The sequence below is a fragment of the Calypte anna genome, chromosome 1 (assembly GCF_003957555.1).
Source record: "Calypte anna isolate BGI_N300 chromosome 1, bCalAnn1_v1.p, whole genome shotgun sequence".
Lineage (NCBI taxonomy): Eukaryota > Metazoa > Chordata > Aves > Apodiformes > Trochilidae > Calypte > Calypte anna.
In genome coordinates, this window is record NC_044244.1 from 43,345,255 (window position 1) to 43,369,374 (window position 24,120).

General features: G+C 39.9%; 1 protein-coding gene across 1 annotated transcript in view; it reads right to left on the bottom strand.

The window, feature by feature from the left end:
• The window catches only part of ST8SIA1 (ST8 alpha-N-acetyl-neuraminide alpha-2,8-sialyltransferase 1), a 114,403-nt gene that overhangs the window by 15,936 nt on the left and 74,347 nt on the right, over nucleotides 1–24,120 (bottom strand). The window lies entirely within an intron of this gene.

Genomic DNA, 24,120 nt, shown 5'->3' on the forward strand with positions numbered 1-24,120 from the left:
TAGCACTCTTGAGCATTTGCTCCTAACCCGTAAGTCACCAAATTTGTTATATAAGAATAGCTTGTTACAAACATAATGGAAGAAGTTACTTTTCTATTTCCCTTCCACAAATCCTGATATTTCAGTGGCATGAAACTTTTAAGCATCTCTACTCCTGTTTGCTTGTTTGATGGATGATTGTTTGGTGTTAGGAAGTACATATTAGCTAAGAAATCAATGAAATCTGAAGAGATAATTTTGCTAAGGATTTTTCAGCAAGTACACTAGGAAAATTCTCTCTGTGAATCACAAGCTAGGAATTGGCTAGATAGGTAAATCCTAACTATTTCAATCTATTTTTCCATCTCTAGTCGCAGAGTCACTTGAAACTACTATTATTTTTCCACTGCTACTGAAAAATCCCACATAGATTCAAATTCTACTTTCAGTTCATTCTGGCTAATTTTTTCTTCCATGTGAACCACATTATTCTCTGCCCTGTTAAATTGCACTACCCTTACTGACAGCTTGATTTTCTCCATCCTGCTTTATCTTTCAGAAGTAGCATTTGGTTCTCTCTCAGTGCAATGATAGCTTTTGGCAGATTTCCGTTTCCTCTTCCAACAAACCAGCTATTGTGGAAAAACGATGAAACTGAGATGAAAAATTCCAGCAGATCAGCTTAAACCTACCAAAATGCCTCCATGTATACTGAAAATCTCTGTGGTTTCACTATTTCCTCTTTTAAATCTGAAATTAAAAACCAATCACTGCTAGAGGAAAAAAAAAAAAAAAAAAATGAGAGAGAGGAGCCAGGGAGTAGAAATTAAGTATTAAAGTGGCACATATCTCATTTAAATGATTCCATAGAAGTCCGTGCCTGTATTACATTCAGAGCAGATGGCAGACAAATGCCATGAAAAACTGATTAGAAAAACTTCTTCAAAAAGAGTGACCAAATTCAATACAAAAGCACTTTGTGCCATTTTTTGTGTTACCCAAATAAAAAAAAAACAACAAAAAAACCCCAACCAAACAGAACTAATTTCAATCATTCAGTTTTCCCCCCAAAACGACATATGATGAAGAAACTCATATTTAAGTTTGAATGCGTTTAACTTAGCTGGGGAGATAGATGTGAGAAGGAATACTGTTCCTTTAATTTTAAAAACCTCTAATTTATGTGGATAACTGGTAAAAAATGTTAAGACAAAAATCCGATGGCCTTAGTGGATTTATTGGCTTTTACCAAAAAAGAATGAACAGAAATCACAATTAATTATTTTTTTATAAGTATAACTGCCCTCTTCAAGGAAAAAAAAAAAAGTAAACTATTACTGCATTTTCTTTCTGTTATTTTTGAATAGCCAAGAAAGACACAGAGCAAACTCAGTTTCCTTAGGTCTTTACATATCATCAGCACGATTTCTTAGTAAGGATTGTGCTCACCTCCCTTTTGTCTCTTTCTGGGCAATGGATCTGAGCTCAGCTGAAAGCTATTACACTTATTGCAGAGTACCAAAAGAGGATAAAAAGATTGCCAACATTTTAAAATCACTTGCCAAGTGCTGGAGATAGCAAGATACTTTCCTGCTGTCCTGAAGCAGTGGCAGAATCAAATGGTTAATGACAGGAGACACAATCTGAGAGTCAGGATTAAGTTCCTATGATTGCCACCTGCACTTGGGACTAAATCTGGACAGATTCATCAAGGCAAATTAAAAATTGAGGATCTTGGAGGGTAGTTTGCGTGTCAAACACAAAAGAAGCAATTCATCACCAAGTTTGTGTTCAGAGGTACGGAAAGGGATTTTCTGTCTTGGTAGATAAGCATGGATTTCTGGCCCATACTTACCCTAACTTTCCTTCCCCTCATGCTGGTCTTTCAGATGTTCCTGCCTAGACCTATGGTTATCTCAGGCAGCATAAAATATAATTTCCTCTTTCTACTGCAATCTACTATTTTCAGCTGCTACATCTTTTGTGGGGTTTTTTTTGTTTTGTTTTGGTTTTTTTCTGGTGGTTCTGGAACAATCGCACAAAGCCTTCTACCCTTCTTTTCTTCCTCTCTCCTTTAACATACGTCCATCTGGTTCTTCTATACTCCTCTACCATATATACTTCAAAAACCAATTTTAATAAAGCTTTTTATTCTTTAAAGTTCATATAAAGAAAAGATACTACAGGGGTTTATTTTTTTCTAAAATTGCTCTTTAGTTCCTAGGCAAACTGGGGGGAAAATACAGGAAGTGGAATAGTATGTGAAAGGAAACTGTCTGCTTCTTTAAGGATATATTGTCAAGGACTTGTTCAATAAATAAAAATATTTAATATTATTAAAAGTGGTTTTTTTAAAGGGGTAGTAAGAAAAGGAGAAATAAACAACATGGGGAGCAAACCTGACCAACAAATGCTAAGGGAGACAGAAGAGAGAACCAGACTTGGTGGGGATATGAGAGAGTGTGAGCACCTGCAACTGGGAAAGCAGCATCCACGTCCCTTCAGCCTGGGCAGAGACACAGCAACCAAAGCAGGAGGGTCCTGGCTAGGCCTTCAGGAGGAAGCAGCTGCTCCTAGCAACCTTTCAGAGGAAAAATATTTTTCTTGCCTTGAAAACAAAATGAAAGATTTTCTTTCATTTTATTTTTACTCAGGCCAATAGAAAATGCTGGGTGTGCATTTGTCACCCTGCACATCATGCTTATCTACAGACACATCTTCAGTGCATCCCTAAGAGGAATCTTCCTGTGTTCTGCAATACAATATTGTGTCTTGACCTGAGATCTTCTGACCGCCATCCTTTTTCATGCTTATACTTGGGACTTTTTTTATGTTTTATTCTGGACTTTTGGTTATCATTGTTGCAGACCATTTAGAAAACGCCAAAACTAACTATTTTTTAAAATGAATTACTACTGTCTTGAGAAGAACTTATAAAGCCTTTTTGTACCTTCCAAAATATAGTAAATTGTAGTTTTCAATGAATAGATTATTCTTCTGGAAATGGTACCTCAGAAGTTTCAGCCCCACTTCCAGGCTTTGGGACCTGTTTATAAGAAATAAAGTTATGTTCCCTATACTGTGAAGGGCACTGATTAGCCAGGTTCTGGAAATCCTTTCAAGACAGTTACATTCATAAATATGCTTGTGATACATTAATGCTTTACAACCATAAGCATCAGAAAGGCATAGATTCCTTGAAGAATTATGAACTTCAGAGCTCAGATCAGAAACAAACCTTCATCTTTCGTCCTTGCCCAGTCACCTTCTCCAAACCACAAACATTACATTAGGAGAAAACATAAATTAAACACAAATTTAAAAAAACCCCAAAACAACAACAAAACAACAAAATGGCTTAAATTCCAAGGACACTGGGCCTGGGCAACCCCAGAAGAGCAGTGGACTAAGTCTATCAGAGCAAGAAGGAGACAAGATTGGCAGTGATTAGGTCACAGCTGTCCTACTCCATTCACTGACACAGCAGGAAGAAAGCAAAACCAAACCACTGCTGCCCTAACAGGGTCTGTGACAGCCAGGGACAAGCTGCTCAGTGTATGGTTGCTGCTGCTGAAGAAGGATAATGAGCAGAAAGACCAGCAAGACATGCTCAGACACTTGAGAGCTAAAAAGCTTCCTCACAGACCTGCAGTTCTCCATGAACCAGAGGCAGAAATTGTGTGCAAACTTAAAACATCTTAAAACACCTGGATTTTGCTGATTTAAAGCTATCACTCGTGAAAATTATATGCACATTTCTGTGCGGGGTATAAACAGGGAACACTAGTTACAAGAGCAAGCAGCCCTTGTAACCCTTGAAGTGCTGACCCCACATGGAAGCTCACCCATGCTGGTTGGACAGCAGGGAGCAGTTCTATGCTGTATCTTCAACGTGACTGAGCTAAAAAGCACTGTATAAAACCCATGCCTCATCAGCTCAGTGGGAGACAGAGAAAGCTATAATGAGACTGAGGGAAAAGGGCCAGAAGCAAACATTAAAATGCATGTGGAAACAAAGAGCTCAGAGATGGTGAAACATGGAATACACCAACACACTCTAGAAGCAAATGCCATCAAAGAAAAGAGACAACTTATTTCAAACAGAAGGGTCTCATCCCAATTCAAGAGAGTCCCAAAAGAAATTCCTCTTGCCTTCAGCATACAGGAACACACTACATAAATCAAATGTGGTAAGTAAGCATTGTCTGAAGCTGTCATCATTTGACAAAAGTGGACTTACAATCCAGCCGTATGACTGTCACGCCAAGAAAGTCACCGGGATGAAGTTATCTAAACCTAACAAAGATTAATTCAATATCACCCTGGTATATATCCCAGGTGAAGTTACTTTTGAGGTGATATATATCAGCTTAGCTTCAGGGACTGCATTTATCCTTGTGAATTTAAAGGATGATGGATCAGAATATTATGCACCAGCAGTGCACCCTGAACACGTTATGACAAGTCATCTGGTTGCTAGCAAACAGCATCGCCTTATCTAACGCTGGGATCTTGCACCGAACGTGCTGGTTAGACAACAGAATTATTGAAAAAGACAAAAAAAGCCTGCCAGTGCAAACACTGGCTGCATCCAAATCCCCGGGCTGTGCCTGAAGTGCTGAGTCTGCATCCTCCCATTGAAAGATGGGATGCATCTGACATAGTTACACAGCTCTGGCCCGGGACTCGGGAAATGCACTGGGGGACAGGGATACGGGACCAAGCGCTCGCTGCCAGAGCAACGCTCTTGATGTCTGACTTCTTCATGTTCTGCGTCCCTTCAGGATTTTTCTCCATTAGGGCACAACTGGTTCAGCAGCAGCATTTCAAATCGTGCACAATTGTCAGGGGAAGGAGTAAAGGAAGAGAAGACGAATCTCTTGGGACCTTATCCAAGCCTTTGGAAGTCAACAATGGTGCATTGGCCTCACTAGGCTGTCTGCAAGAAATGAGCCACAACTCCCAAAAGATGGCACCTTAAAAAAAAACCCTCCTTTTCCTTTAACTACTTAGACACATAAATATTCAAAACGATGAAAACAAACAATTTAACCAGGAGCACAGTGACAACACCACAGCAGCTATCAGGAATAAAACCAAAGCCCCATCAGAACAGCTTGAAAGCTTGCTTGTACAGCACAAGTGCAGGTGGTCGAAGATCAGGTGTGATAGCATCATACTGGGTTTTAACTCCCCAAGGCAATGTCCTGACCAGCAGATGCACCCTCCTCTTGCTTTTTTCATTGCTATCATGTGGCTTGATCTGTTTAACACACTGTCCTCATTCAGCAGAAAAAATTGCACTGCACAAAATTATCTCTACCTTGGAGCACTTTGAACACATTATGAAATGAGGTAGCTCCACAGACAACTAATCATGCCTTCATTTCAAAGCTGGTGGTGTAATATAATGAAGCAAGCAAAAGACAGAGACAAAATAGATGCAAAGGTTACACAGACTACCTAGGAACAGGCTGAGGTCAGAGACAGAGAAAAGTTCCTTTGGGAGATGCAGCATAAAAACAGAGTGAGCAAATTCCCTATAAAACAACAAAAAGCAATGATGTGGAAATATTTTTTTTTAAAACTAGCAATGTGCAAACCACAAGGGAGTCACAGGCTGAGTTCAGTTTATGAGAGGGTGAGAAAGACAAAGGTGACATCAAATGACACAGGTTTATATGTAAATATTGGCACCTTTTAAAAATCTCTTCATTGCCTTCTCTCAGCTATAGTTCATGCCCAAAGGCTCCAAAAGTGGCAGGGTTTCTCTGACCCTTTTCATGCTTTACTAACAACTGTTAGACCCTCACTGGAGGCCACCACAAACTACATGCTGACCCAATACTGAACAGTTAGTTCTATCCTCCAGATTCCTCCTATTTTTCTAAGCAGAATCATAGGACCAGACAGCTAAGAGCTTAATTAAGAAAAGGATGTATTGGTACCTATAATTCTATAAACACTCTTCATGATGCACAACTTTCTCCTGCCCTTGTTTTCTAGTTTTATCACTATTACCATGCTTAATAAGCAGTGTCTGAAAGGGTTGAGTTGAGTAAGAAATGGTAAATGAGTTGAGTAGGTCCCCAATGCAAGCTTTGCAATGAAATAGTTACAGTTTAGGAAGGAAAATAAAGCAGACTTACAGCCACTGTTGAGACACCAAATAATATAGAAGGAACATTTTTCATACAGCCATAACTAAGGCCTCACAGATTATGAGGCACATATTTTTTATGGTCTTTTACTGACCCAGCAAAAACAAAAGCAGTGGCTATTCAAAGAAATGAAACTCTCCAAAATATTGCAAATAAACAGACACGTGAAAAAAAAAAATTAAGAGACTTTGCAAGGAGTTTTGCATAGCAGAGTTTTTCCAACAGCTCAAGTGTGTAGCAGGGCAGTTTTATCCAAGCTGTAGATCTGCTGTCTGTGTGTGCACGTTTGCCTAAGTGCTGTGATAATGTGGCTTAATGATTACAAATGGTGGTCTGGGCCCAGCTTGTGTTGTTACACACTCTCTGCTCCCATTAATCTCTTTGAAATTGTTGGGGGAGTGGTGGGGTAAAGACAGATGAGGAGAAAGGGAATATATGGCATGCTGTAGGATGTGCTCAGCTTCTCAGGAGGGATGATACAGCCACAAGGCAAAGAAACCCAGAGAAATACACACAGGGAACAAACTCTCAAGGAAGAACAATATGTGGAAAAGGATAACCAGGAAAACTCTTCAGCAAGATATTTAAGCATAGAAAGAAGTAAAGAGTGATTTGATCATTACCAAGATAAGGACAAGACAAGTGGAATGGCAAGCCAAAGAAGCCGAGCTGATGGGATTGTTGCACTGGGTTTTAATATTAGATTTAAAGGCAGAAACAAGGAAGAAAAGAAAACCAAAACACACTGCTTTCAACTGTTTCTGATATGAAACAAATAGGACCCACCCACAATTTTTCATTCATTTTATCACTCAAGCAGAGCTGCTCTCAGTGGAACCAGGTGGTTCCTGCTAAAAGCAAAGCTTAGCAGGGAGTTAAAACATCCATTGGAGCTGGATGTGTCTTTGCCACATCTGTGAGAGGCAGCAAGGCTGCCTGTGCAGAGTGGGCTGCCTGACCTGCCTCTCTCACACTGGAGGGAAATCAGGCAACCCAAAAACCAGAGAGGGAATCTGCCTCTTGGTCAGTATTGCAGAGATTTTCTGATTTTAACTGCACTGTAACAATTAATCACCCCAGTGATCTGGCAACTGACTGCCAGATGACTTTCCTCATCAAAGGTCAGGCAGGCAGGCCAAGGGCATCCTCTATCCTTAGGCTGTAGAGGGGACATCTTTGCAAATTATTTTGTAGCCAAGCTGATGAGGACAAATGGCTTTTTGATGGTGTTTTAGAGGTTCCAGATTTTGATGAGCAAATAGCAGTGAATCTACTAGCACTGCTCCCATTTCCCATTTCAAACCTAAGAACAACCTTCTTCAGCACCTTGGGTTAACCAGGAGGCTCATGCCAACATAGCAGTGAAACTCACACCTCCATCCACTTTCAGCCAAGTGATGAGTTCCTGGAGGTTTAAGATTCGGGAATAACCATTTTTGACAGCTTCAGCTAAGAACTCTAGGGAATTAAAACCAAAACCTAACTATAATCTCAAATGCCTAATTCTGCAGAACTTAGATTTATAAATATGTAAATAAATATTCTGATATTCTTTCTCTTATTTCATTCAGTTGTAAACAGCAGCTGCAATTGTGACAGCAAAAACATTTGTTTTGCTTATGGGAACACTAGTAAAGTAATAATTAAACTGAGACAGTTCAGCAACATGCTTCCTACCCTACAAACCTCTCTGGAGAACCCTTGCCAGTGGACGTATAGCACAAAGGAAAATTTCTTAAAAGTTTCCTGCTGAACTATTTTGTAACAAGAACCTACACCACCTCCCTCTTTCTCTCCTACATCTGCCTTTCCTTCCCACCTCACAACAGCAGGTCATCAACTCAGATGTCACCACAACCCAGCTTCACAAAACTTCCCCTTCCTATCCCAGTTCTTAATTTATGGTATTTACATCCTCCACACTACAGTAATACACAGGGGACTCTTCCCACAAAAATAATACACAGCAATATACAGTGTTTGAATCAACTGATTGCATTGACCATCTTGAAACAAGGCCTCCAAGAACAACAAGAAACTGCCTTGTGTCCTGTGGACCCAAGGTTATTTTTACATTTGCTTCCCAGGAAGTGATTCCCAGGAAGTCCAACAGGAAGCAAATCTAATGTTGTAATTGAATCACAGATCAGTGAGGAAATAAGCTTTAATCATCTTTGGGATTTCAAACAGCAGCTTTCACTCTCACATCTATTGAGCACACATTTATAGAACTTCTTTCATTTAATTCTTCCTGAGATGAAGGAAAAGTGAGTGCAGAATAACATGCAAAGGCCAAGTAGTTTTTACCGCTTTCGGTAAAAGTGGTTCATCATTGAACCACTGCTCAAAAGATTTCTTTCCTGTAGGAAGATCCACTGCCAGAAGCAAGGCACCATCCCTCTCTTTGTGACTGTACTCTGTGTGCTAGACACATTATGCTGGCTAGGGCTGGGGGAAGAAAGAGCTGCTTCTAACAGAGAAGGAAATAATCAAGGTCCTCTCCTCCTTTTAAAGTCCTGAAGCATCCTGATCCTGTTTTTTTCCCAGCTCATTGACTTGTTGTTTTTTGTTGTTGTTGGTTTGTTTGCTTGCTTGTTCTTTATTTTAATCTTTCCCAAAGAGAACATTTTTTGTTATCCAGGGAGAAAACCCTTGGTATTGGAAACAGCTGTTTCCTATCCATTTTTAGCTATCATGGCTGTTGTGTAATTCAGGGATTAATTTCCCACTCTCTCTGATTTTTAAAAAATCTTTACTGTAAGCTATCCCTCTTATTCTACAGCAGGGAAGAGCATCTAAGCTTTTGCAGGTCTGAGGCAAACAGGCTGATGCCACTTAATGAAAAATAGAGATGCTCTCCGTTCAGCATTCAAAATTGCAGACTATGATGTTCCCTCCAGATATCACCAACTTAATCCAACTGTCCTTCTACCGTGTACTAAACTATAAATTCCCCATAACTCTGTGTTTAGTTTGTTGCTGGGTTTTTTTTTTCCCTTGACAGGGTATAACCATCACAAATAATTTCTTTTTTCTCACTTCAGGTATGATTTTTTTTTTTTTTTAATCACAAGGGTTAAGCTATGGCATTAGCAGACAAAAATGCTGGCAGATACAAATGACTATCAGCCACACAAGAGCAACACTCCTTGTCTTATAGCAAGGACAGTTTAAAAAGAGGTCTATTTAAAAGGGGTTACAATACACAGTCCAAAGCTAAACAGAAACAGTTGGATGGGTTTGTAGAGTTGCTTCAGGCTTTGACTCACATTCATTTTGATGATTTAAAATTTAATGACCTGTTCTCCCAACTGTTTATTCCTGCCTCCTGCTAGGGGTTACTGCCTCCAAGGAAAATCAGTAAAATGAAACTTGTGAGGGCTGCTCTGACACAAAGCTCTGCTACTTTGCTAGCTGCATACTCAGAGGTGCATTAGGCTACAGTTGTGGAAGAAGGCACCTGATACCACAAATTCCACCTCAGATCAGTAGCAAGTAGCTAAGGATGCTAAATCCACCTCCAGTGTTAGCTAAGAAAACAGACACCAAAGGGACAAGGCTCTCTGTCTAAGCCTGTGAGTCTACAGAAAGGGACCAGAAATTCAAAGCCTACTTGAAGAATAACTACTCTGACAGTTGTAAAGATGTTTTTGTCTGGTGGAATGATTTGTTGTCCATAAATCAGGTGATTATCTTTTAATCATCATTTTTTTAAACACCAAAAGTTGAAGATGTATCACTTCACACTCATTAGCTTATTTTTAATTCATTAGAATGATAAGTAAACACAGGAAAACTGTTTTTCTTCACTTACAGCAGAACTTGCTAACCAGCTGGTGGAGATTAGGGTCTCCTAATCTTCTGCAGTGAGGACATAAACTCACTTTTCACTTCTGCTAAAGCAGGGAGCATTGCTGTCATATGTCAGCTGTCTGTCCAGCTCAGCTGCTGGCTCCAGGGCTTCACACATGTGCTAAGTCTAAGCCTATGTCTGCCAGGTGCCACTTTCAGTTCTCAGTGCCTGGCTAAAAGATATGCATCTTTTCCCTAACTTTATAATCAATTAAATTGTTCTCACTACCAGTGAAGCTGTGAAATTGCAGCTGTGATACTGAACCCACTCTGGACAGCTGCATACAAGAAAAAGCAAAGGTTTTCCACATTCTCAAGCTGCTTGAGGTGTCTCCTGGGGTTGCACAAAGATGAAGAGAAATGCACCATGGAGATGAGCTGCAGCAAAGTGCAGAATAGATGTTACCTGTATCTATATCAGAAACTGACTTCAAAAGGTACCAAATGTATTAGTAATTAACTTCAGTTGCAGGAGAAATTCGTAAGCCATAATGGACAACACCAGTTACCTTGTCACTGGAGTCACAGGGCTGCTCCCTGGTTTTATTGGTCCAACATTCTAAATGTTTTATGTAAAAAAGCCTAAAAAGATGAGCTCAAAATAGGAGGCACTCCTCTTTCAGGAAGGCTGTGAAGTTGCACCTAAAAAAAGAAACTTGTTTACTAGTGTTTATCTCCTTAGTCCTATCATAGACCTATTAGAAGAAGGTACACTGTAACTTAAAGCTTTTATAGGACCCTGTACAGGCATTACAGTAAATGAAAAAGGGGGTAACATAGCCTTTTTTTCATAAATAATACACTGGTGCTGCTAGATGTATTATGGGCTGGCTGATTCAAAGAAAAATTAATGTTAGCATTCTGGTGGCCAAAAGCAGGCTGCTGTTTTATAGGTAGTCAGCAAAATGTCACGCTCCAGAATATTAGTGAGCCTCTGCTATACACAATAAAAATATCCAATTACACTTTCTAAAAAAAATTAAAATCACACGTATAGGTGATGGGCAGCAGAAAACACACACCAGAAAATATGCAGAAACTAAGATTGACAGCCTTTTGGAAGCACTAAGACTTCTATTAATATTAATCATGGCTAGAAGGGATGTCTTAGTCATTTTGTAGCTGATCGTTGTATAAAAACAATGTGAAATTACAATTTCAGCTAATAATCAGTAGCTTCTAGTTCTTAATAAATTTAGGTTTCCTATAAACCAAACCAAGATTCTGCTTTCAAGTACATAGCTGCAAATCCATAGTAACTGATTTAGGAGATAAAATACTACTATGAGAATAAAAGGCTACCAAAAGTTTGATTCAGAGTTTTTCTGCTTGCTGAACTTAATTGATAGGAATTAGGTCATGTTTTTCATGGAGCCCTCTATCTAATGCTTAGATGAAATCATCTCACAGTAAGAGCTCAAAGGTAAAAGTATACTTTAGATATCAAGATACTTTAGAACGTATTTCAATATATTCTAAACAAAATAGCCAGCTCTTGTGTTTCAAATGTCATTTTTCTCAGCTACAAATACTTCCAGTGCTTCAAAACAAAATTAAACAGTCCAGTCTGGTTCCTCAAAAAAGTTTTCTACACTCAAAATAATTATTGTAGTTTATTTGGACAAAACAGTTAAGAAAGTAAGTAGCTATTTTCACAGCTCTAAGATTAGTATGTCAGAAGTGAATCTTGATTATATATATAAACAAACACACATATTATGCACATATATGAGACAGAGAGTTTGTTATATTTCATAATTCCCTTGATTGGTACATGCAGCCTGCTCCAGCCTCTTTGCAGTAACACTCATCAGCAAACAATTTTTAGTTTATGTGGTGGTAGCAAACAGACACCAGGATGCATGTCAGGTCAACTACACAGCAGTTACAAATCAAAAGCTGCTACACAGAACAGGATGCTCCATTGGGAGCCACTGCTACTTATCCAAGATGCTTTCTGAAGTGCAACCCAGAAGCTGCGAACATTGTTCACCAGCACCAACTCTCATTTGAGAGGCTGGAGAGGGCTGGTTTGGGAGGAGGGTGAAGGCACTTTTCAATCTAGGCAGCTCTTTTTAGTTACTCACCAGCTCAGAGCAAGGAGCACCTTCAGCTGATCCTCACAAGGCCCTCCTCTCTTGGGGCTATTCAGCCTGAAGAAGGCTCTGAGGAGACCTTATTGAGGCCTTCCAGTTATATGAAGGGGGTCTACAGGAAAGCTGGGGTGGGGGTTTTACCACCAGAGAGGGTAGAGACAGGACAAGGGGCAATGGTTGTAAGCTGAAAGAGGGGAGATTTAGGTTAGACATTAGGAAAAAATTATTAATCATGAGGGTAGGAAGATACTGGAATAGGTTGCCTAGTGATGTTGTTGATGCCCCCTCCGTGGAGGTGTTCAAGGCCAGGTTGGATGGGGCTCTGAGCAACCTGGTCTAGTGGGAGGTGTCTCTGCCCATGCAGGGGGGTTGGATCTTGATGATCTTTAAGGTCCCTTCCAACCCAAACCATTCTGTGATTCTATATGGTTCTATAATGAACTGCAGAAGCCTAGAGGAAACCTTGGACTTTTTTATACCCACAGTTATGTGAGGTGATTTGCAGCATGGTTTGTTCTCAAGCTCTACAGATGTCCCAGATGAACCTCACTTAACTACAGGGTCATTAAATTTCATCCAAAAACCAGCTCTTTGTCCACGTTACTCCAGTTCTACTCTTTTTAATACATTTGGCCAAAACCACAAATAATGCAAATAATCTTCAGAAGGACTAGGGAAAACAGCATGAGAAAAATATTCAGAAATTATTTGCTTGTGTCTTTAAGAACCATAAGCTTTTATGTAATAGATTTCTGTAATAATGTGTATTGTTTGTGTTTTATTGTGGACATCTGGAGAGAAGATACATAAGTATAAATAATTAAAATGCTAAAGGAAATGGGTAATTTGTCTCTGATTAATTATGGGTTCCAGTATAATGGTCTTATGAATTGCTAATTTAAATAACGAGCTTTAGCTCAGTGCTAGTTTCATTACAAATGAAAACTATTGTAAAAAACACAAGTACTTCACGAGTAACCTAGGTCTGGTTCTCCAGAAGTGCTGAACAATCCTCAATTTGGAGAAAAGGCAAAAGCACCCCCCAGAATTAACACTCAACCATTCACAAGAAAACCTATTGTTTATAGGGCAGTCTGTCCTATTCACACACTAGGGATATCATTAAGTTCTGTAGGAGAAGCACAAAGGCCCAAACGTAAGCTTTGGCAGCTGAGAGAAAGAGCAATTGTAGGAACTATGGCTGTTCAGATGGTGCAAATTAGTATAGTTGGTTGGCTTCACTAGAATTATAGGGCCATAATACACCAGCTGAGGATGCTATCCATTATCTGCAACTCCAGCTGTGCCTGCCTTTGCTAATCCAGACAGATCTTTGAGTTGAGACTTATATGGCATGAAGCAGACTGCCTAATATAATTTAAATACCAAGAAGAGACTCATAGATAATTTCTTCCTCAACTCACAATGACTCAAAGCTAAGTGAATATGGCAGAGCAAATAAACCAACCCTACAGTTCTTGAGAGAGCTATTAAACAGTCCACTGAGTGGTCCATGCACACACACAAAAATAGTAATTGAAAATTTATTTGTTGGAATGACTTGTGTTGCACCATTCATAAGCAGTTACGAGCACTGAACACTCCCTACTCAAGTTGCTCTTACTAGGCATAAAGTCCAAAGCTGCTGCAAGATGGGAGATGCCAAAGGGCTGCTACATTACAAACAGTTTGCTCTTAAAATTCTTTAACCACCTCTAAATATTCCACAGGATTCAGGGCAATTTTACAGATTCAAACATTTTCAGAAGAAATGTGCTTTTCTGTTATGTGCAAATGCAAAAAAAGGAAGTAAAATCTAGGTCAGCGACTTACAGGATATGCACAGAAAAACGGTGACAACATATGCCTGGATCTATTAGTGAGCCACCATCCTGAAAGCTCCCTGTATACTAGGATGTCCACTTTCTTCAGGATGCTGCTGTCAGTGCTGCCTGAACAGCTTGCACGCCATCGTTACAGTCTGGGCACGCAACCACTCCGTCATTTCACACCACTCAAAACTTCTGGCAAACTGCATAGAAAGGAACTGCAAAGAACCTTCTGAGCAATCCACAGGGGAGACCTTGCCAGGTGGCTGCTGAAGGACATCCATGACCACTCAGCATGCAATACGGAGGGGACATGCGCCTCCTTAGGGACACAATGTGCCCCTACAGCAGTCAGATACATTATTGTCACCAAGTGTCCTATGGCACGGACAGTTTTGCTTCTCAACCATGTAGAGCTGGTGCTAAATGTTCACTGGGTTGCATGTTTAGTGAGGAAAGGGAGACAACTAATGCAAGAGGAGAAGCTGATCCAGGGTATCTTTATATCTGCCAACAACTCCCTTCTTCCACCTTGTCTTCCAACAATCTGTAGCATGCAGTAGCTCCCATAATCCCCATATCTCCCTGGTTTCAGGTGCAGAAGCAATTTTCTCTTTGTCAGGCTGTAAGAAGGCTCTGGAAGAGTCACTTATCTAGTCAGACTGTGTTTGCTGCTTGACCAACTATACCCCATCTCCTTCAGAGAAAGGGAGATAGAGCACACACAAGATTTCCAAGGGCTAGATACAGCCCCCCACCCCCCCCCCCCCCAACTCCCCCAGTTAGACAATGTTTTACATACAAACCCAGATTAGAGTGTAGAATAAAGCAAAAAATAGAAAATGGGAATGAGATGACCTAATATCACAGCTCAGCTCACTTAAGAACTTCATGCTGCTCAAAGGCAAAAGCGGTCTCACTCCAGTTTTAGACAGAAGCTGTTAGCAGAGTTCTAACAAAGGTCACCAGGAAATGCACAAACACCTAAGATAAAAGTTAACCCCTTGTTTCCCAATGAGTATCATTATAGACAGTGTTTGAAACAAATGATCTGAAGCAAAAACAATCTTTCCTGACATCAGAAAGCCAGAACAGAACAGAAATCTTGCATCCTAGTTCTTGCTTTGTCCACTACAATGTCCCTGCCACTATGAATAACAAGTCCTTCAGGGAATGAGAAGACTTTCTGAATAGTGCAAACTAATTAAAATTCAACCTGAAAACTCAGCATCAGGGCTTCAGCTGCTGTATCTCCAGTATCTTCATAGAGCCAGCAAACCCTTAGTAGAGCCATCTGAAGACAATGGAACATGGCTTACAGGTTGCCATGCATGTGTGCCTGTCTCTTTGTGACCATGGAATCCATCCCTCAAAATCAAGTTCATTCTACAGGCCAGACCCCTCCTTCACAACTAGTAAACACACAAAGGAAAAGCAAACAAACCAATCCAAAATAAGTAAACACCAAAAAAACATTAATATTTCACATGCACATTATTTCAAGTAATTAATTACCATTCACTACCATCACTGAGTAATTTATTTTTCCTCTGCCTCTGGGTATCCAGGACTGTTGCTGATGGTGATTATTTAAGGCTTCATTTCACAGAGACACATTTTAAGGCAAGGTTACAAAAGGGCAGAATGAAAGGAAGCTCAAATATTACTCCAGTACTGAGCTGACCCAGCAACATCCCAGAACACTGATGAAAAATATGAGGATGTTGGAGGTCCTTCTGTGTCGTGGCTGCTTTGTGATTGCAGGAAACTAATAAGAAGGGACACATCCCAGAACAACTGATGGATATCATATGCTCTGTAGGAAAGTGGGATGCTTGGGATCCTGCCAGTCCGTGCCAGAGGAAAATTCTTTGGATGGTAAGTTTGTCACTTGATGTACACTGCTGTACCAAAGGAAGAAGAAACAGAGAGCACCACAGATGAGAACCAAACCCTGCAACATTTTGATAGTGTGTGAACAGCAATTAGCAACTCTGTAGACAGGAACAGGTTCTCTGGCAGGTCCCATTAATCTCTTTATGCAGGTTTAATACTCATGAAAGAGACTGTGTTGAGTAGCCAAGAATGGAAGTTTGCTCTTCACACCAGGTACCTCAACAAACACCTAGGATGGAAGAGTGGGCACAGAGCCAGCTCTGGACTTCACTCTGACTCAGCATTGGGCTGTGATGGCTCTCTTGTGTTTCTGCTACCCCATCTGAAAATAGGGGACAATGACATTTCATCTGCCTTGCTAAATGCTTCAGCTCCACCACATCCTCTAAACAGCAGCTTGACTTAAGCTTACTCCTTTTACAAAACACCAACAACAAAACCTGCCTTCCAAAGTGGGATGAGGGGCAAATCTTTTATATCACACCCCATAAAACAAGCCTTTGGGTTCCTGCTCCTCATTACTGTGCATGATCAACATTCAGAAACCTTTCCTGAAGGCCAACTGAAAACCTTGTAGCTGGCTGTCAAATATGCTTTAGTACCACCCACACTCTGCAGCTTTTCAGAAGGCTCCTTCCTGCCTGACACAGAAGGAGGAAAAGCTGAAGTCATTCTCTGGAAGACTGACTGGGAGAAGGCACAACTGGATTCCAGCCAATTGACAACCCATGAAGGAAATGCAGCTCTGAACTGCCTCCTATTTTACTTGCCAGACACCTCCATGCTGATACAAACTCTGGTTTTTATTTTTGTTCTACCTCCAAGAAACTTGCACTTGGTGATCCAACCCTGTTCTGCCATTACTGCATTAACTTCTATTGAACTAGACCAGACCACAGCTGGAACCAAGGTGGCCCAGACAGCCCCATATAGCTGGACAGAGTGTGGAGCATGACCTGAGGACAAAACATGCAGGACTCATGGGAAGAGCAGATGATGAACTGCTCACCTCCTGTAATGAATCATTTAGAGAGTAAGGAGCTTTACTGGCTCACACAGCTGTGCTCTACACCTATGAAAAGCTCTGGAACTGTACATGCAGAGGGATCATTTTCTTATTGGTAAACAAGTTCAGTATTACTCTGCCTCCACCCCTAACCCAATGCAGATTTACAAGAGTATTCCCCTGGCTATTCATCCTTCCCATCCTCCACATGTAACGGGATCGTACAGCAAACCTGTCGCTGATGCAGGGTCTTCACTGTATTTTAGTTGGCAACCTCTGATGTATATCTAACTAAATTTGCATCTTCTGTTTTAAGGCCCAGATCTCACCAAACTGAACACCGCAGTTCCTGTCAATGAACAATGTGTTTGGTTTGGGGGTTTTTGTTTTCTTTTGGTTTAGATCTCACTCACTTTCTTTAAAAATGAGGCTTAACTCTTTTCTTCTCCTGGCTATTGCTCAAGCAGTATACCGTCAGGATACAAATTTGGCTACTTCTTCAAGTTATATTTTCCCCCAGGGGTTAGTCTGCAATAAAAATAGTGGAAGGTAGGGTGTAGATTGTTCTGAAACACCTAAGAAGCAACCCTTCACCATATCAAGAGCAATCCAAAAAGCTTAATGAATCTAACACGGCCCCTCCTACCTTGTGCAGTGTAGTAGATTTTCCAGTTACTGAACTGACTTTTATGAGAAGAAAAAAATGTCATATTTACTACATTTTGTCTTTCACTCATTTTGGCAGTTACTCTCTCTACTTGTTTTTTATTTACCTTCAGTTAGGACAGAGCAGAGCAGTGCCACCCAACTCGCTATTCCTTGGCCAGCTAGTTCAGCTCAGTCTTTAATTTTGTCACTGAGAGTGAGTAGGAGAAGCATGATAAGTATTGCTACATGTGTTAGACTAGGTTACAACTTAAAAAAAAGTAAATTCTAAAAGAGTATATGACCTATGGTATCAGTGACAAGGAGAATGCCTCCTTAATGTGAGCTGGCATGTAAAATGGAAGAGCAATTACAAAGAGCGAGTTACTAGATAGGAAGAGAGGGAGAGAAAAAATAGATTAAAATCTCATTATACAGAAAGATGTAGTCCTATTCATAACTGCATCACAAGTTCTAGCAGCTACTGATAGTATGGTCATAGAGTTATGATAGAATATGATATTATACTATACATTATAGTATATGATAGTAGATGATGATAGATAGCTATGCACCTATCAGCAGACCTATCAAACCAGACACATCTAACGACTCAAGCAGCTGGTGTGTGAAACCAGGAAATTCTGTTTAAACACAGGGAAAAGCTTTACTTCTGTCAGGGTAGTAAATACTGGAACAGGTGGCCTGGAGATGTGGGGGTGTCTCCATTCCTGGAGATAATCAAAACCCATCTGGACACAGTCCTGTGCTGTCAGTTCTAGGTGGCCCTGCTTCAGCAGAGGGTTGGAGAAGATGACCTCTAGGACTTCCTTGCAACCTCAACTATTCTGTTCATCCTGATCAAGCTTAGCTGTACAAAAGATTTCAACTCAGTTCTACCAAGACAGGGACAGTTTTGATGGCATATTTGTAGAACTGCAGACTGGGAAACTAACCTTAGCTATGAAAACCTGAATCCATTCCCTCTCTCCAGGGAGTAAGCAGACCTTTACAAATTACAGGCTTAGTCTTGGGAATGTAAAAATCTACCCACAAGATTTAGTCAAGTCTTTGCCTGGAGGAGGATTGGAAAAGGTAACATTAGATTAGTGTGTCTCTTACTTGGATAATAAATACAACCATCTCATGTAAGTCTATTCTACTTATACTGGTACTACCATTCCATCATTAGCTAGTACAAGATAGCAGACAACGAATCTGATAGATCTTGACCAGAACCAGTAAGGAAATTTTGATTTAAGTTATAAATGAGCCACAATGTCTATTCTACACTGTTTCATATCAGCGTTACTCACTAATCCCAAGCTACTGTATGAAATGTATGAAATGGCACTGAAAAATTGAGCCAAGAGTATTTCTGAGAACAGTCCATATTCACCCCTGCAATTTATTTGAATCATTTCTCTGGGCAAAGACACAGGCAGAAATACTGTCTTATTTGTCAGTAAAGCCTGCCAAAAGTAGCAGAAGTCATAATTATCATAGACGAATCAACACCCTCTCAGCATGCAATGAAATAAATGAGTTAGAAATTCAAGACTACGTGTATTTTGCACATTGTTTGCTATCCTTCTAGACAGGGTAAAGCAAAAATGCAAGAATGTCACAGTGGGACATTCTTGCCTGAAAAATGTGTTTCCTTTTAAAGCACAAAGAATGCATATATCTACAGATAAGCCAATTAAAAGGGCTGGCACAGACAACATTAAAAATAATTAAAATATTTCATGTACAAAAAGTTCAAGAAGTGACTAAAATGTCTTATTCTAAGACACTTGAGAAATCTGTTCTGCATTGTTTCAGAACTCATGTGAAATGAACACTTAATTTTAGTGTGCAGTTTGACTCAAAGAGTCAGAACCTTAAGGGTCTGATTTTAGCAGCCTGCCTGTTTCAGTGATAAGTACACAAGTTATTCAAATGCATAAACAGCATGCCAAAATCAGCAATGCCAAACCTTACGGTTGTATATTTGTGTCCTCAAGGGAGGGTGTTAAAATTACTCTGCTGGAGCTCTTTTATACTTGCACTTCACAGCTCCATCTTTTAGTAGCTGCTAATAGCACAGTTCAACATCAGAAGCTGTCTACACACTCAGATCTCTATTTCTATTCCAATTGATCAAATTTAAACTCATGCAAGCCTGAGCTTATTTTATCATTATTCCACAGGTATTCAAGACTTGATTTCTTTTACTATGAGGCCATAGGCTTTTTTTTTTTTTTTTTTTTTTGGAGCTCTCAGTATAACTGGGTGTTTGCTATTTAAGTCCAATCTCAAAGACGAAAAAGAACACTGTGTTCAGGGGGCAAGAAACCATGATGTCTATGGACTTTGGTGGAAGCTGCTCTGAAGCACAAAAGACAAGGCTTCCATTAATGTAATGGTAAGGTTTTTGCTTCAGAAATGGAATCAAATTAAAAAAGGACACTCTTATTTCTTGCCTTGTGTCCAAAGAAAAGCCAGCTTTGATCATAATAACAGCACAGTGAAAAGTAAGAAACTGAATCTGTCCTTTGTCCTTCACGTCCACAGTAAGTTCTTTGGAACTGTCCTGCTCCATCTTTTCATCTTGTTCAGACAGCATCTAGCACTGTGGAGCAGAGATGCTAAATTAATGCAAATAAACACATTGAAAGCTTTCAGTCTTACCAGGATGACAAAACTGATGGGACTTGGAGCTCAAATTGCCACCCTATCCTTCGGTGTGTCTTACATGCTGTTGGAAACTGGGGAAAATCTTTAAGGTCTCGGGTAGGTTTGCCAGCTCAGCTCACCACCATGTGGGGAAAGGACAGGAAATCAGATGGAGCACATGAGAGGTAGCCCTGACCAGTCAGGTGGCTGACGCCACACATTGAGACCATTTTCCAACTTAAACCGCAGCCTTGATTCCTAATCCCTTTCTTTTTGTACTTAAGCCCTGTCTCTCCTACTGGGCCAAAGAAAATGCATCTCCCATTAACCGTGAGCCCAACCAGAGAAGCAGCAGACATGTTCTCCGTCTATGGTATTTCTAGCTTAGTCAGAAAATGAAACCATAAATTGCTAAAATTATCTTCCATGTTTACAAATTAGCATGACAGCCTCTCACATCACAACCCAAAATGCAGCCACCTTTACTGTGTTTTTTTTCCATTAGCATTTGGACAACAAAAACCACACCAGGACCTCCACAGATACTGTGATTTTTTGCATCACTAGATTGTCTCCACTATCACTACCATCCGCCTTTTGACTTCCTCTTACCTTATTGCACAGGGCTTCCTGCTTCTAACCTCTCTGATGATAGATACAGATGAACTAGTGCCACACATTACATTTCTCCTTTTCACCCCAGAATTGTTCCTCCAAGACCAAGGAAAACCCTTAAAAGGAACCCTCTGCAACCACAACTCGCTGTCTCTTTTTTGCTACTCCACCTTTGAAATCTTCTGTCCTTTTTTTTCCCCTCACTCTTTTAGGACCATTTGCTGAGAGCATGTGAAGAACTAGTTCCAAAGATCCTCCCTTAGTGGCTCTGATATTGCTCTAATTACTCTCAAACTTGTGAAAAAAAAAAAAATCTCCACATCCCTCTAAATCCTGGTTTACCTAAAAATCTCTTAACTGTTTGTTTGTCACTTCTCTTATAAATTCTCTGTTAAGTCTAAATATTTACTTCTGCTGTATTGACTCCTTCACTACCATGCACTAGACTTATTCTAGCCCATGTCCTCTTTCTTGCCATGTATTATAGTCTCAGATGCCAGTTGCCTCAATGATATTAGAATATTGCCTTGCAGGTGTTGTATTATTCCACTTTTAATAAATGCCTAGCAATTTCTCAGGATTTTACTGCAAAATTCTTGTTTGGAATTTCATTAGTCACAACTTCATCACACAATGACCAGATTTGTTGCCCTTTAGTCATTTCACAGATAAACTAACAAAAATTAAAACCCTATGCAAGATAAATGATTCTGTTTAACATGCAGGTACTTTTAAAAGCTTCTTTCTTTCCCTCTACTGTTCATGCTTTGTTTTTCCTACCTCTCCAAATCAATTTTTAATATTTCAAATACTTTTCCATCAAAATCAGCTCTTATACTTTAAGTAGTAAATCCAAGGAACAGAAAGGGAAAACATTTAGCAAATAATAACACACAGTGGGTCAGCATCCAGCTCCAAATGTGGAGCATTAAGAAAGAAAAAGGAGAGGCTGTATTAAGTGGCACCAAAACTGTCATGCACAGAGCAACATGCACCTTTTCGTACTTGACTTAAATCTTCCAGCAGCTCTGCTCTGAAACTATGAAATATTTGCAGGACCCAGCACCAGGCAGAGGTCCTCAAGAACATCTTGACCAAAAGCCCTGTGTCTGCCTATCTAACCTGCAGCCAATCTTCACTGATAACCCCACCAACCTTCCCATGCACAAAATGATTCAGTAATTCAGTCACATGTGAAGCAGCTGTTATCGCTTACCCTCCAAGGATCTTTATGGCTAAACATTTATCTAAAAAAAATAAGTTGACAGCTGCCACCTTCCCAGATTTTCTACAGAAGGAAACTACAAGCATTACAGCGCAAATGCCAGTTTTTACGACCGGATTTGTTTTGTTCAGGGAAATAGGTAGTTTCACTAGAAAATAAAACAAGCCCTCCTCTTCTTGGAGGTGTATTTTCGCTGAAAATTATTCTATCTCTGTCATACATAAAAGGCTAATCATGAAAAATGTTCTTACAATGTGCTTACAATGACTCATTTCTAGCATTTTAACAGCATTCTCTTGTAAGACAGAGTAGTCTTTTAGCATTCTAACTCAAGCCCATTGTCCTTTTAATCAGCTCACTTTTTGCTTATAGAAAAGCATTCCACGAGTCACAACCTCACCCTCCTAGATTTAAGTCCACATCCAGCTTTTAGAGGGAACATCATAGTTTGAAAAACAACAAATGTCAACAAATCTTTGTATTTCCCAGGGGTTTTCTTTAGGTGTGGACTGTTTGGAAGTAATTTAGAGGTTTCTGTGAGGCTACCTTCATGACTAATGAAATGCATTTTGGCCACTCACTAAGTCTACACAGCAAACATCAGTAAGACGATAGTGCTGAGATACCTACATGTGCTGATTACTAACTCAGTTACAAGAAATAACCAATTTGGGGTCAAAAAGATATTCTAATTTCCACACTGGCTAGCACCTAGAGTGCCAGCTGGCAAAAACAGAATTAGCAATGATAGCTAGAGCTGAAAAATCTCCAGTCAAAACTTATCTGAACCAAATGGCCTAGCTATGAAACTCAGGCTTGTGCCTTGCCTCCTCTAGCATCCCCTTTAGTACTGATGTTTTCCAACAAATCAACTTGCCTACAAAGGACAGGCTACACTTCAAGTATTTCCAGCATGGAGGGTGGGCAGAGAAGGCTACCCAAATTCCAGAGAAGGCTGGAAAGATGAGATTGTCTCATTCATACTCTCTGGATTTCTTTTAAGTCCAGCCACAGGCTACATGAGTGCAAGATCCAACCCTCCCTGAGATTTGGGGAAAAAAAAAAAAATTCAAGTTAGGTTTTTGGTGGGTGTAAAGTACTGTAGTGGGAGTACAGTGATTTACACCAAGAGAGAAGTGTTCCTCTAAAGGATTCCAGATTAGTGCTTCTCTCTCCATTCATTCTTTCCTTCAGCTTTGTTTTCTCACTGAAACTCACAATGAAATAATGTCCTACAGTTGTTATTGAGAAAAACTTTGCTTTTGGTAACAAGCAAGCAAATCTTTTCAGACATTACATGAACGGAAGTGTTATCTGTGAAAACCAAACTGTAAGTGGAAAAGTATTTCACATACTTTTGCATTCATTATAACAAATGCTGTCTAAAAAAGATTCTCTGGATATTGTCCTCAATTGAGGGTACAAAAAGAAAAACAGGGAGGATACTTCCAAGGCACAAGCTCTTGCTGACCAACCTAGCAGCTACATAATCCCATTCCAGGCAAACCCCTCCACTGTTAATGAGAAAATAGATACTAATTAACCTCCTGGCCTCTTTGACACCTATGAACAACCTAAGGCTTTTGGCCTGTGTCTAAGCACATAAGGATAATTCTTACACTCCTGTGACCATCTCCTGAATTTAGAGGCCTTCTTTGATGTTTATGGGACCACATGGTTGCAAGATGCTGCTAACAGTGAATTTTTTAGAGACAGCAACAACATAAAAAGTGGGGATGTCAAAATCTGACAGACAACAGAGAAGTAATTGTTTTCTCTGTTCTCATTATCTGCAGTCTTTGGGATTGCAGGATGCCTTGTATCTTAATTTAAAAAAAATAAACAAACTTTGCTTTCTAACCAATATTTGAAAACACGAGATGGAATAGTGGTAGAAAAGTATAGGTTAAAGCCAGAGACTGCTAAGAAAGATTAGTTACCTACACAAGGAATAAGCACTTAAAAATCTCTGGACATGTTATCCTGAAAAAACTTGGGTCACTTATGCAAGACACCAAATTGCTTGATCCAGCAAAACTTGTAATAGATATTCCACTGACTTTAATGATATTATTTATATACTTAACCATGAGGTACTATGCCACATACTGTCAGTAGGATTTAGAAGTCCTCTTAAGCAGTCCTACTGCAGTAATAT